General features: G+C 42.1%; 1 long non-coding RNA gene across 2 annotated transcripts; it reads left to right on the top strand.

Moving 5' to 3' along the window:
* The first annotated feature begins 428 nt into the window (after positions 1-428).
* Positions 429-9,280, top strand: LOC310757409. Of its 2 annotated transcripts, XR_014545173.1 has the most exons (4): positions 429-576; positions 1,179-1,313; positions 1,767-1,908; positions 2,066-2,360. It is a non-coding gene; the product is annotated as an uncharacterized lncRNA (long non-coding RNA). The 2 variants fall into 2 exon arrangements; XR_014545172.1 differs by lacking the exons at positions 1,767-1,908; positions 2,066-2,360 and adding an exon at positions 9,128-9,280.
* The last annotated feature ends 3,635 nt before the right edge of the window (positions 9,281-12,915 follow it).

The following is a 12,915-nucleotide window of genomic DNA, read 5'->3' as shown; positions in this document are numbered from 1 at the left end:
GAAGGCCCTATAGTTGGAGCAGACCAAGGGTCCCATCTCGCCCCGAATCCTGCTCTCCCGGAGTCCCAGTGGGAAACCAGAGGCCCGTTTTGGGAATCTTGCGAGGAGAGTTTCAGCCCGAGAGCATCTCTCCCCTCCCTGCTCGGTGGTCCAGGCAGCAGCTGGAAAATGCTGTCTGCAGAGTTTGGAGTCTGTTTGGGTTCTCTTTCAGGGACCAAAGGGTCTTGATCCGGCCGTGCTCCTCCTCCTCCTCCAGAAACCCCCTCCCCCGTCAATGGGGTGGGCGTGGAGTTGGGCAACTTCGCAAGGGAGCCCAAAGGGGAGGAAGCCGAAAGCAGCGCCGTCACGTCCGGCTCCCATGCGAAAAGTGGGAGGGGCTTCTCCCAGGAAGGGGTCGCTCTGTGGGTCGGAAGTTTGCAGGAAAGGGGGGGCAGAAGGAGCCCCTGGAGAAGCGAGAGGTTTCAGAAAGGTGAAAAGGGGCGCCAGTCGACCACGGACCCCCCTTCTCCGCTTTGCATTGCAAGAAAGGAAATCGAAATAGCTACGAAGGGAAGCGGAGGGTCAGAGAAGAAAGAGGTAAAGATGCCGGTGGGGGGAGGGGGGGGAGAGGAAAAGGATAGAGAGACCCCTTCTTGCTCCCCCAAAAGCTCCTGCCTTGGGACGAGGGCGGGGAGGGGCGATGGGGTCGGAGAGAAAGGGGCACAGAGCCCCCCCATTAATCTCTTGTTCTGGGACCCATATGGAGAGGCTCGCATCCATGCAATGCAGCTGCAAAGCGTGGACCCCCCCACCCGCAGTGTTTCCCTTGCGCCGTCTCCTTTGAAGCCCCCCCCCCCACCAGACACTTTTTCCCACCAAGGGGGTGCCCCCAAAAGCCCCCACCCCCAAGCAGGGCGAGCCGTGCCAAGGAAGGCCAGAGGGTGTAGGGGAGTCTCTGGGGAAGAGGGGGGCAGAGGATGTTGGGGGGCTGAGGGTTGAATGGAAGCCTCCCTGGGGGTGAGACGCCATGTTGATAATTGGTAAGGGGGGTGGAGAAAGAAAGAGGCACGGGGCCTTTTTCTGGGATGCCTCCACCTGGGGTGCTGGCAGGGGGGTTTCTGCAGGGGCTGCCTTGGCTTCTCCATTGACCTAGAGAAGGATTCCTGCAAGCTGAAACCCCCCCCCCCATTTTGTCCCAGGGAAGCTGCTGCATTGGGTGCTGGGAGCTCCAGAGCTCCAGACCCCTTGATCTGCATTCTTCCAAGCCAGACCATTGGTCCACTGGGAGAGGAGAGCAGAGGGGCACTTGAAGGAGTCCGTGTCAGGATAAAAAGGTGGGGTGTAGATAAATAGAAGAAGAATAACAATCATTCTAAGATTGCTTGAGGAGGCTTCTAGTCAAAGCAATTGGAGCCTCGGGTGAAGCCCCTGAATGAGACCAGCCTGAGAAGAAAGAGTGTCCGACAAGGACCTGGGAGGCAGGGGGTTAAATTCCCCTGGGGGATCTTGCCTCTTGGCCTCACCTGCCTCCTTGGAGGAAAAGGGGGGGTAGATAAATGACGAGTGAAACAAAAGACGACAGAGCAGAGACAGACAAATGCATCAGGAAGATGTTCCAGATCATAGAGGAAGGAGAAAGCAAAATGCAGATAATTAGTATTTTCAGAGAAACCTCAGCAGAGAAGGTTTTTTGGGGCTCAGTGTGACTTGGGAGTTCAAGGTGGGCGTGGATACCAAGGGGTCTTTAGACGATTTTTCAGGGATTATGATTGACATCTGTATTCCAGCAACCATATGGATCCAAGGTTCCCACAGTAAAAGAAGGTCTGGATGATGTCCCCAAAGATGCCTGGCTTATATTCCAGAAAATGGCCTGGATATGTTCCAGAAGGGAGTGTCTCTCAGGTTCTGAGTCGGAAAGGGAGCCAGGTACAGTGACCCCGATTTGAAGGCTGGCTTCTTCTTTATACTCACCTTTTGAATCTCTTCCCTTGGAAACATCCCTGCTTCCACCTCCTCTCTCTTTCCCTTCTTCCCCACAATCAGGCCTCTGGACCTTTAATATCCACCTTTCCCCGTGTTGCAGATCTTCCCTGTTGGAGCACAGGTGAGGCTCTCCCTTGGGGTGGGGGGCGAGGAGTCCATGGCCCCCCAGCCCAAAGGAGGACAGTGAGAGAGGCTTGGGCAGAGAATTCCTACAAGGATAGTGCTGTGTCCTGACTATGGGATCAGGAGCCACATTCCCTACCCATTATTGCCCAGGGGACTGATGGGGAATTATACGCCATTATAATTGCTCTGTGGTCTTTAGATGAAGTGTGATTAATAAATTTAATAAGCAATAATTGCTCTGGTAACCTCAAGATTAGATTGCTGCAATGTGTTATATGTAGGGCTGCCTCTGAAGAGGGTTCAGTAACTTCAGCTGCTGCAGAATTCAGAGGCCCCCCACCTTAAAATAACTACGCAAAATCTACAGAGACTCCCAGGTTTGTGTTGTCTTTGCTTCTTCACAAGATGAACTTTTTTATTTTATTTTTAAATAAATGTTTATTAAAGTTTTACAAATCAAAAAATTCATCATTTCACATAGATCATTCCATTAAATAAAGCTCACAGAAAAAACAAAGAAACAAAGATATATAACAAAAAAAGAAAAAAGAAAAATCCACTTTTTAAAAAAAAATTACAAAATTCCATACTCCTCTGTCCTGACCTCCTCACATCTCCCTTTTTTGTGTTCCTCTTTATTCCAATCAAATTCAGCAAGTTCAAACCCTTATTCAAACCATGCTTAAATTATATTCTTCTAATTATTATGTCCCAAATTTTCATTATTTTAGCCCATTCCTCATCTTATATACTATGACATAATTTTATTCTGTTCATAACCCCCTTCTCCTTTTTAACATTCTTCTTTTCATTCACATTTAACCAAATCCCACAAGCCCTGTTACCTTCACTTCCCACATCATGTTAACACTCAAACATTTTGCAGTATTTTTGTAAATAGTCCTTAAACTTTTTCCAGTCCTGTTCCATCAGTTCTTCTCCCTGGTCACGGATTCTGCCAGTCATTTCAGCCATCTCCATGTAGTCAATCACTTGCATCTGGCATTCTTCCACGGTGGGTAGTTCTTGTGTCTTCCAATACTTGGCAAGAAGTATTCTTGCTGCTGTTGTTGCATACATAAAAAATGTTCTATCTTTCTTTGGCACCCGTTGGCCAACTATGCCCAAAAGGAAGGCCTCTGGTTTATTAGGAAAGGTAAATATAAACACCTTCTTCAGTTCATTATATATCGTTTCCCAGTAAGCCTTAACCCTTGGGCACGTCCACCAAAGGTGAAAGAATATTCCCTCAGCTTCTTTACATTTCCAGCACTTGTTGTCAGGCAGGTGATAAATTTTTGCAAGCTTGACTGGGGTCATGTACCACCTGTAAATCATTTTCATAATATTCTCCTTTAAGGCAATGCATGCCGTAAACTTCATACCGGTGGTCCACAACTGCTCCCAGTCAGCAAACATAATGTTATGACCTATGTCCTGCGCCCATTTAATCATCGCTGATTTAACCGTTTCATCCTGTGTATTCCATTTTAACAGCAAGTTATACATCTTTGACAAAATCTTAGTTTTTGGTTCTAACAGTTCTGTTTCCAATTTTGATTTCTCCACCTGGAAGCCAATTTTTTTGTCCAAATTGTAGGCCTCTCTTATTTGATAATAATGAAGCCAATCTCGCACTTTGTCTTTTAATTTCTCAAAACTCTGCAGTTTCAGTCTGTCACCTTCTTGCTCCAGAATTTCCCAATATTTTGGCCATTTGGCCTCCATATTGAGCTTTTTCTGAGACTTAGCTTCCATAGGTGACAACCACCTTGGGGTTTTGCTTTCCAGCAAATCTTTATATCTTGTCCAGACATTAAACAGAGCTTTCCTGACAATATGGTTTTTAAATGCCTTATGTGCTTTAACCTTGTCATACCACAAATATGCATGCCCACAAGATGAACTTTTTTTAAAGGTTTTCACAGTCACGTATAGCATCAATAATACTTATGCTTTACAGAGGAATTTAAGATAGGGAAAGGGACACGACAAGGCTGCCCAATTTCCCCATTGCTCTTTATTTCGGTCCTGGAGGTTCTGCTAAATATGATCAGAAGGGACCGTCTGATCAAAGGTATAAAGGTCGGAGCCAAACAATATAAATTGAAAGCTTTTGCAGATGATTTAGTACTGACTTTACAGGAGCCAGAATCTAGTACTAAAAGAGTACTAGAAATGATTCAAGAATTTGGTCATGTGGCGGGGTTTAAGTTGAACAAGTCAAATAGTAAAGTTCTGGAGAAAAATTTAACACCAATTGAGAAAGAGAGGTTTCAGAATGAGACAGGTTTAACATTGGTTAAGCAAGTGAAATACCTGGGGATTAACATGACATGGGAATTTATTTAAAGACAACTATGAAAAATGTTGGTCAGAAGTGAAAAAGGACCTGGAAATATGGTCAAATTTGAAGCTTTCCTTGTTGGGGTGAATTGCTGCTATAAAGATGAATGTATTGCCAAGAATGTTATTTTTGTTTCAATCACTACAAATTTTGGATGAAAAGTGGACTGTTTCAAGAAGTGGCAGAGAGACATTTCTAGATTCGTCTGGCAGGGCAAGAAGCCCAGAATAAAATTTAAAATACTAACTGATGCAAAGGAAAGAGGTGGATTTGCCCTGCCAGACCTTAAACTTTATTATGAATCAGCAGCCTTCTGCTGGTTGAAAGAATGGCTGCTTCTTGAGAACACAGACATTTTGGATCTAGAAGGTTTTAACAATGTTTTTGGGTGGCATGCATATTTGTGGTATGACAAGGTTAAAGCACATAAAGTATTTAAAAACCATATTGTCAGGAAAGCACTGTTTAATGTCTGGATAAGATATAAAGATTTACTTGAAAATCAAACCCCAAGGTGGTTGTCACCGATGGAAGCAAAGGCTCAGAAAAAGCTCAATATGGAAGCCAAGTGGCCGAAATATTGGGAAATTTTGGAGCAAGAAGGAGACAAATTGAAATTGCAGAGTTTTGAGAAATTAAAAGATAAAGTGCGAGACTGGCTTCACTATTATCAAATAAGAGAGGCTTATAATCTGGACAAAAAAATTGGCTTCCAGGTGGAAAAATCAAAGTTGGAAACAGAATTGTTAGATCCCAAAACTAAGATACTTTCAAGAATGTATAACTTGCTGTTAAAATGGAACACTCAGGACGAGACGGTTAAATCAGCTATGATTAAATGGGCACAGGATCTTGGACATAACATTATGTTTGCTGACTGGGAAACATAGGTATGAAATTTACGGCATGTAATGCCCTAAGAGAGAATATTATGAAAATGATTTACAGGTGGTACATGACACCAGTCAAGCTTGCAAAAATCTATCATTTGCCCGATAATAAATGTTGGAAATGCAAAGAAAATGAAGGTACATTCTTTCACCTTTGGTGGACGTGCCCAAGGATTAAGGTTTTCTGGGAGATGATTTATAATGAAATGAAAAAGGTATTTAAATATACTTTCGTGAAGAAACCAGAGGCCTTTCTCCTGGGCATAGTTGGCCAATTGGTGTCAAAGAAGGATAGAACTTTCTTTATGTATGCAACAACAGCAGCAAGAATACTGATTGCAAAGTATTGGAAGACACAAGATTTACCCACGCTGGAAGAGTGGCAGATGAAGGTGATGGACTATATGGAATTGGCAGAAATGACTGGCAGAATCCGAGACCACGGAGAAGAGTTGGTGGAAGAAGACTGGAAGAAATTTAAAGACTGTGCAGAAATACTGTAAAATTAATGAATGTTAAAATGATGTTGGATTGAAAATAAGTGGTATTGGTAATAAGATTAATAAGAATATGCAAATATGGATTGATAATGGATGAAAATATATAGTTATAATAGGTTAAGATATAAAGATAAATGAAAGAGGGTAAGGATTTGCTGAAATGTTTTTCTAAACAGGAATACAGAAAGGGGAGGTGTGAGGAGGTCAAGGAAATAAGTAAACAAGTCTAAAGATATTGAAAAATGGATTTATTTTTAAATTTTTTCTTTTTAGCTATTTGTTCTCTTTTGTACTTTGTATCTTTTTTCTACTTTTTTTTCTATGTGTGCTTTTTAGCTTGTTAATTTTTGTTTTAACTTTTTCTATTCTGTAAAATTGCTAATTTTTGTTTTAACTTTTTCTATTCTATGTTTTTTGTAAAACCTTAATAAATATTTCTTTAAAAAAAAACACAAGATGAACTTTTTTGAAGGTTTTTACAGTCACGTATAGCATCAATAAAACTTATGCTTTACTTATTTGACAAATGATAGACTCTGGTACGATGAGTCTGAGCTCATCTCCTTGCCTGAAACCAAAAAAATAAAAATAGAAAAACACTGAGCAGGAGAAATTGAGGAGTATATCCTTTCAGTATGCACTGAGACCCTACAGTATGTGTAGCTCATTTAAACAAAATCACTAATCCGATGAGCAGCAGCAGTGAACAATGTGATAGTGAATTGTCGTCGCTTGTCTCCACTGCCCTCACACACGTGTTGTGAAGAATCTTCTTTCATTATGAATGGTCTGTGTCACCATTAAGAAAAAGAAGTCAGAATAGGCCAATATCTATGTGTACTGTCCCTGGATCAAAGGACATTTCTTTAAGTTCTCAGAAGTTCTTAAACCTAGCACAAGGTTGTCCTTTGAACTAGCCAGGTGTTTAACTGAGAATCAATCACAATCTGTCCATCATTTGAAAAATAAGACTTTAGAGCCATCCTACCCCAAAATGGCAACTCTTGTTGTTGTTTAGTCGTTTAGTTGTGTCCGACTCTTTGTGACCCCCTGGACCAGAGCACGCCAGGCACTCCTGTCTTCCACTGCCTCCCACAGTTTGGTCAAACTCATGCTGGTAGCTTCGAGTACACTGCCCAACCATCTCGTCCTCTGTCATCCCCTTCTCCTTGTGCCCTCCATCTTTCCCAACATCAGGGTCTTTTCCAGGGAGTCTTCTCTTCTCATGACTCCTAGACATTCAATTTTGGGTGGCTGTAACCTTGATTTAACAAGACATTTGGCACCTAGCCTCTATATATGAGTTTCTAACACTGATCCTGTTATAAGATATTTATTAGCTTTTTCACACATTATAAGCACACATATCACAACAAGAAACAAAAACATAAACCATAAACACACACAAAACACAAAAAACACCACATGTATAATTTCAATCCCTTATTTTCATAAAACTTATTTTCCCGACCTCCTCGTACCTCCCCTTACTGCATTCCAATCCCTAATTAATTTTGATCAACAAATCCCTCCCTAATTTCTAATAAATAATTTTAACCTTTCTTTTCATATTGCATAATGGTTACAGCGTACAACCTCATATTTTCAAAATCCACAACGTCTTAGCATTCAACAATTTTACAATGTTTCTTAAGATAGTCTTTAAATTTCTTCCAATCTTCTTCCGCCGTCTCTTTTCCCTGGTCTCGGATTCTGCCGGTCATCTCTGCCAGTCCCATATAGTCTATAACTTTCATCTGCCATTCTTCCACGGTGGGTAGTTCTTCTGTCTTCCAATACTTTGCAATGAGTATTCTTGCTGCTGTTGTAGCATACATAAAAAATGTCCTGTCCTTCTTTGACACCAACTGGCCGACCATACCCAGGAGAAAGGCCTCTGGTTTCTTCAGAAAGGTATATTTAAATACCTTTTTTATTTCATTATAAATCTTCTCCCAGAAAGCCTTAATCTTTGGGCACGTCCACCAGAGGTGAAAGAATGTACCTTCATTCTCTTTACATTTCCAACACTTATTGTCAGGCAAGTGGTAAATCTTAGCAAGTTTGACTGGGGTCATGTACCACCTATAAATCATTTTCATAATATTTTCTTTTAAGGCGTTACACGCCGTGAACTTTATACCGGTGGTCCACAACCGTTCCCAGTCTTCAAACATAATGTTATGACCAATGTCTTGTGCCCACTTGATCATGGCTGACTTAACTGTTTCATCCTGTGTATTCCATTTCAGCAGCAAGTTATACATTTTTGACAAATTCTTAGTTTTGGACTCTAACAATTCTGTCTCCAGTTTTGATTTTTCCACCTGGAAGCCATTTTTCCTGTCTGACTTGAAGACCTCCATTATTTGATAATAATGAAGCCAGTCACGCACTTTATCTTTTAGTTTCTCATAACTCTGCAATTTCCATTTGTCAATTCTACGCATTCTCAGTCAGGAGGACAAACATGGCACAGGTGTGGCAGGTCACTGCAGCAGCTCCCTCGCCATCCATGCCTCTTGCTCCTACACACAGCATGAGACAGGACTCCTGGCCTCCCCCTCACACTCAAACTTAGAAGGGTGGTTTCTAAATCTAATAAATAAAAATTGGTGTGAGTGTTTCAATCTGGGATTCCAGCAGCCAGGCTCCAAAAGCCTTTTGCTGCATCTCCAGCTCTCCCTCTGCACTGCAAGGCTGACAGATGGAGGTCCATCTCCAAGAACATTAGCCTACCTGAGCACACCTTCAGTTTATTCCAAGCGCCAAGCCTTCTCACTAGTTCCATGCTACAGTCCCTAGAAAAACCTGAACCCTGGGTCTCCCAATATGGTTGCTATGCACCTCCTGGGGCCCAAGGGACTGTGTGGGTGATTAATAAATATCCAGAGGTCCAAAGGTCTAAGATGTGCCTCAGGGGTGGAATAATATTAGACGGAGAATGAAAAATGCCATTAGCAACTCTGATTCTGAAAAATGGAGGGCACGTTCGTGGAAGGAGAACAGCTCCCTTTCCTGTCAGGCAGGTCCTTATTTAAAAAGGCAATCTCACAACTGTATTCTTAGATCAAACTATTAATGATGATTTAGTATTATGGAAGGTTGATGATGCATTCCTATTATTTGGCATTGTTTTACCTCATTGGCTTAAAATTTGGGACATAAAGAAGACAGGGAGGAATGTACAATATGTTGAAATAAGAGAAGGTGCTAATTGCATTTGATGTGTGTTACAGTCTTTGTTCTTTTCCTTGAAATACTAACAGGGGTTTTCCTCCCCTCTCATTTCCAAGCAGGTTATGGAGGAGACAGTGTGTCATCTGTAATTTCATTTGGAAATACGAAGAGACCATTTAAATGTGGTGAATGTGGAATGTGCTTCAGTCCATGTGCACAGTTAATAAACTCACATCAATAAACTCACAGAGTGGGGAAACCGTTTAAAGGTATGGAGTGTGGAAAGAACTTCAGACAAACTTCATCTCTTACTTCACATCATCTAACTCACATGAGTGAGAAACCCTACAAATGTATGCAGTGTGGATGGAAATTCAGTATGAGTAGACAACTTCTTGTACATCAAAGGATTCACGCAACAGAAAAACCATTTAAATGAGTGTGGGAAGAGCTTCTGTCATCGCATAACGCTAAGCAAACATCAACGGACTCACACAGGGGTCAAATATTTAAAGGTATGGAGTGTGGAAAGAGCTTCAACACTAGTGGAGTGCTTAGAAACCATCAATGGACTCACACAGGGGAGAAACCATTTAAATGTATGGACTGTGGAAAGAGCTTCAACACTAGTAAAGTGCTTAGAAAACATCAATGGACTCACACAGGGAAGAAACCATATGAATGTATGGAATGTGGAAAGAGCTTTTGTTCAGGTGATCATCTGAATTTACATCATAGAACTCACACAGGGGAGAAACCATTTAAATGTATGGACTGCGGAAAGAGCTTCACGCATAATGGAAACCTTAGAAGTCATCTACGGAGTCACACAGGGGAGAAACCATTTAAATGTATGGAGTGTGGAAAAAGCTTCAGTCAGAGTTCATCACTTAATAGACATCATCAAACTCACATGGATAAAAAAACCTACAAATGTATGCAGTGTGGGTTGATATTCAGTATGAGTATACAACTTACGGTACATCGAAGTAGTCACACAGCAGAAAAACAATTTACATGTGTAGAGTGTGGAAAGAGCTTCACCTATAAGGCAAACCTTAGCAACCATCAACGGACTCACACAGGGGAGAAACCATTTAAATGTATGGGCTGCGGAAAGAGCTTCACACATAATGGAAACCTTAGAAAACATCTACAGACTCACACAGTGGAGAAACTATTTAAATGTATGGAGTGTGGAAAGAGCTTTCGTTCAGATGAACATCTGACTTTACATCATCGAACTCACACAGGGGAGAAACCATTTAAATGTATGGACTGCGGAAAGAGCTTCACACATAATGGAAGCCTTAGAAATCATCTACGGACTCACACAGGGGAGAACCCATTTAAATGTATGGACTGCGGAAAGAGCTTCACACATAATGGAAACCTTAGAAAACATCTACGGAGTCACACAGTGGAGAAACTATTTAAATGTATGGACTGCGGAAAGAGCTTCACAAATAATGGAAACCTTAGAAAACATCTACGGACTCACACAGGGGAGAAACCATATGAATGTATGGAATGTGGAAAGAGCTTTCGTTCAGGTAGTCATCTGACTTTACATCGTAGAACTCACACAGGGGAGAAACCATTTAAATGTATGGACTGCGGAAAGAGCTTCGCACATAGTGGAAACCTTAGAAAACATCTACGGACTCACACAGGGGAGAAACCATATGAATGTATGGAATGTGGAAAGAGCTTTCGTTCAGGTGATCATCTGACTTTACATCGTAGAACTCACACAGGGGAGAAACCATTTAAATGTATGGACTGCGGAAAGAGCTTCACACATAATGGACACCTTAGAAAACATCTACAGACTCACACAGGGGAGAAACCATATGAATGTATGGAATGTGGAAAGAGATTTCGTTCAGGTGATCATCTGACTTTACATCGTAGAACTCACACAGGGGAGAAACCATTTAAATGTATGGACTGCGGAAAGAGCTTCACACATAATGGAAACCTTAGAAAACATCTACGGAGTCACACAGGGGAGAAACCATTTAAATGTATGGAGTGTGGAAAAAGCTTCAGACAGAGTTCATCACTTAATAGACATCATCAAACTCACACGGGTGAGAGACCTTGTAAATTTACATCATCGAACTCACACAGGGGAGAAACCATTTAAATGTATGGAGTGTGGAAAGAGCTTTGGTCAAAAGGGAACTCTAAGCCTACATCTACGAACTCACACAGGAGAAAAATGATCTAAATGTATGGAGTGTGGAAATAGCTTCAGTCACAGTCAAACTCTAAGAGTACATCAACAGACTCGCACGGGAGAAAAACCATTTAAATGTATGTAGTGTGGAAAGAGCTTCTGTCATAGTGGAATGCTAAGAAATCATCAAAGGACTCACACGGGAGAAACCATATACAGCAAATGTATGAAGTGTGGAAAGAACTTCAGTCTAAAGGAAACTAAGAGTACATTAACAAACTCACACAGGTGAGAAACCATTTAAATGTATGGAGTGTGGAAAGAACTTCAGTCAGAGTGGACACCTTACAAAACATCAATGGACTCACAAAGGAAGAAACATTTAAATTCCAGGAGTGCAGAAACGGCTTCTGTTTAATGGAGTACTTACAAAATGTTTACAGACTTATATGGAAGGAACCATTTAGATGTATGGAGTGTAGAAAGATTTTTCCTCAACAAGAAGAAGAGGAGGAGGAGGAGGAGTTTGGATTTGATATCCCGCTTTATCACTACCCTAAGGAGTCTCAAAGCGGCTAACATTCTCCTTTCCCTTCCTCCCCCACAACAAACACTGTGTGGGGTGAGTGAGGCTGAGAGACTTCAGAGAAGCGTGACTAGCCCAAGGTCACCCAGCAGCTGTATGTGGAGGAGCGGAGACGCGAACCCGGTTCAGCAGATTACGAACCACCGCTCTTAACCACTACACCACACTGGCTCTCTCAAGGGTTCATTTCTTCCTTCTAATGAACAGGCTCCTATAGGTGGAAATCAAATTTAAATGCATCCCATATATGTGATGATCTGGTGTTTCAATGTAAAGTTGTACTTTCATATAGTAAAGTAATCAAGGTAACGTATCACAATAGTTAGTAAAGGATAAGTAGCTTTGTACAGTGTACCTCAGGTTACGAACAGCCTCGTCGATGATCATTTTGGATTATGACCATTTCAAACCCGGAAATGAGTTGGTTAAACTAGAATTATAGGAATGGCAGCATGACATGCATTATTTTAATTGTGGCCCAGGACCCACGTACCTACGGGACCGCCTCTCCCGGTACACTTGGTGGAGGACCTTAAGGTCCACAAATGACAACATTTTGGAGGTTCCAAGTCACAAGGTGGTTAGATTGGTCTCAATCTAAAAGCCAGGGCCTTTTCAGTACTGGCCCCAACTTGGTGGAATGCTCTGTCACAAGAGACTAGGGCCCTGCGGGACTTGACATCTTTCCGCAGGGCCTGCAAGACAGAGCTGTTCCACCTGGCCTTTGGTTTGGACTCAGTCTGACCGTTGTGTTTGCCTCCTCTTATGGTTTTGATCTGTGGGCTACTTTTAGAATGAGGCTGCATTTTAAATTGCATTTTAACCTGTATTTTAAATTGGTAAGGTTTTTTTTCCTATTATGTTTTTACTGTAATTTTACTAGTGTTAGCCACTCTGAACTCGGCTCTGCCCGGGGATGGCGGGGTATAAATAAAACTTATTATTACCGTATTTTTCACTCTATAGGACGCACTTTTCCCCCTCCAAAAATGAAGGGGAAATGTGTGTGCGTCCTATGGAGCAAATGCAGGCTTCAGGCAGCTATCCACAAGCCTTCTGAGCCCGGCGGGAGTTCCCCGCCTCTGAAGGCTTGCTGATAGCTGCCTGTTCTGGGGGCTGGGGTCGGGGGAAGCTCGGGC

Source organism: Podarcis filfolensis (genome assembly GCF_964270895.1).
Source record: "Podarcis filfolensis genome assembly, chromosome: 2".
Classification (NCBI taxonomy): domain Eukaryota; kingdom Metazoa; phylum Chordata; class Lepidosauria; order Squamata; family Lacertidae; genus Podarcis; species Podarcis filfolensis.
This window is presented reverse-complemented; position numbering and strand designations above follow the sequence as displayed.